Source organism: Balaenoptera acutorostrata, chromosome 6, assembly GCF_949987535.1.
Source record: "Balaenoptera acutorostrata chromosome 6, mBalAcu1.1, whole genome shotgun sequence".
Classification (NCBI taxonomy): Eukaryota; Metazoa; Chordata; class Mammalia; order Artiodactyla; family Balaenopteridae; genus Balaenoptera; species Balaenoptera acutorostrata.
The window spans coordinates 45893174-45895257 of NC_080069.1; the positions used below are offsets into that span (position 1 = coordinate 45893174).

General features: G+C 35.5%; 1 non-coding gene across 1 annotated transcript; it reads right to left on the bottom strand.

Annotated features, from left to right (window-relative positions):
- Positions 1–1354: 1354 nt before the first annotated feature.
- Positions 1355–1516, bottom strand: LOC114237032 (small nucleolar RNA SNORA19). The gene has a single exon (XR_003622836.2). It is a non-coding gene; the product is annotated as a small nucleolar RNA SNORA19 (small nucleolar RNA).
- Positions 1517–2084: the final 568 nt, after the last annotated feature.

The window sequence follows — 2084 nt, forward strand, 5'->3', positions numbered from 1 at the left end:
TGGCCTATCTGACGGAGAATACATATTAATAATTGAGGGATGAAGGGAGGAAGCACTTAGATATCAGTGTGACAGATAAAACATTCTCAGTCTCACAGCCAATCATAAAAGTTAGGAGATTTTTCTGAATGTACTGCAACTGGTAAGCTGAAAATCAGCCTGACAATTAAAATAGACTGTCCCCTGGCTTGCTCTAAAATAATATCCATTGCATAGAATTTGAGAAGTGCTAAATGTTATTATATATGTAACAAGTTTTACACAATGCCTCTTGCGTGGTTGAGGATCTATAAATACAATTTCCTTTAATGTTGAGGCAACTCCAACTGAGAAGTTCTATTTTCTTTTACAGTGTGCCCCTAGAAGTTCGTAACTGTGTCACAGCCTGAAAAAATATTGGGCGATGCTGCCCCAGGGCAAAGGGAAGAAGCCAAGGCATTACGCTGCGGCATGTCACACAGCAGGCAATTTAAGATTCTAGGTTCTGAAATCCATCTCTTGAAATAGTTCCTAGAATAGATATAGGGCATTTATTTCAAGAAATTCAAAACCAATCTTTTACCCTATCTCATTTATTCACACTACTCACCTGTGAGAAATGAGAAGGTCAAATAATACCAACCCCAGAGTTTTGATACATAGATCTGATAAGTGATTTATTCAGAAACATAATGTTTAATAGATCTCAAGGTTCTAATTCCCAAAGCTTTACAATGTTTCTTGACTTAATGAATTAACTAATTTCTTTGTGAAGAGGGCAGTGATTAGTTCTTGTTTTACTGGCCCTTATGGATGAAAATGTGGTCATTTATCTTGAATGTGTTCACAATAATGGTCACCTAGGGCCTTTTTGGGATTGCAGCTCAAATAAACAAATAAAGTCCCTTTTTGGGATTGCAGCTCTAATAAACAAAGTCCTGAACTAAGCATTAGCATTGCCAGATTTAAATCACTTTCTCTATTCAAATTAGTTTCCTAGGACACGTGCACTGAAAATTCCAACTTTATCATGTTAGTGAAGAAGATTTATAAGGATCCCTTTTTATAGGGTCTGAAAGAGCGACAGCATAACCACTATTGCTCAGGACCCTCACTCAAATGAATAATAAATATAAACTTATTTAAAAATAAGATTTTTAATAATAAATGACTGCATTGCGTGGAAAGAGCAGCTTCACACATCCCATTAGAATGGCATTCATTATCTGCAGGCATTTCCACAGTTCTTGCTGACCTTTATTAAACCATCACTAACAAACTCCTTCAGGTGACTGGTAAGACATGTTGAAATGAAATGAAATGAGGAAGTTAATATCTGGATGTGGAGAGACATTGCTGTTTTTTTTTTTTTTTTTTTTGTCTGAAGGAGACTGGCAGTATTACTACTTAGTTATACTGCTAATTAACCTTCAATTATTTGTATAGCACATAAGAAGACATTGCTGTTTTTACAAACAGAGAAGTTAAACTCCCAGTCAGATTCTAAAGTGGAAATATACCATGCAAAAGTGTGCATAGCACAAAGCTTACCACTGTAAAGTACATTTTGGAAATATATCTAAACAGCCAAAGGGGGAAAAACAAAAATTCCTTCTTAGGGAGAGAACTGTCAAGTTTAGAAAAAACTACTGTTTGGTGTCATAAGTTAGGGCACTACTTTAGTCATGGATTAGAAGGAGATACAAAGGGATAGCTAATGTAATTTTCATTGCAAATAAATAGGAGTTTAGGAGAAGCTGAAACCTGTAGGAAAGATGGAATTAGGAATTTCTAGAGTCAATGATGTAACTGAAGGGGTTGTAAGAAAAGATACTTAATATACAGTTCCTTAAATCACTGATGTAAAATCCCTCTCCCTCTCAGGCTATGTATATATGTGTTTGTGTATATGAAATGGACAATCAACTGACTGAGCCTTAAACAAAGAGAAGAATCATGGATACATGAGGCTTAATTGGGATGGGAAATTACAAGGAATCAGAATCATAAAGTCAGAAGCCATAGCAATCATGAAAATACAAGTCCATGGACATGTTTAGGAATCTTGGGAACAAGTAAAACATACAGTTTTGATTGCCATCTAG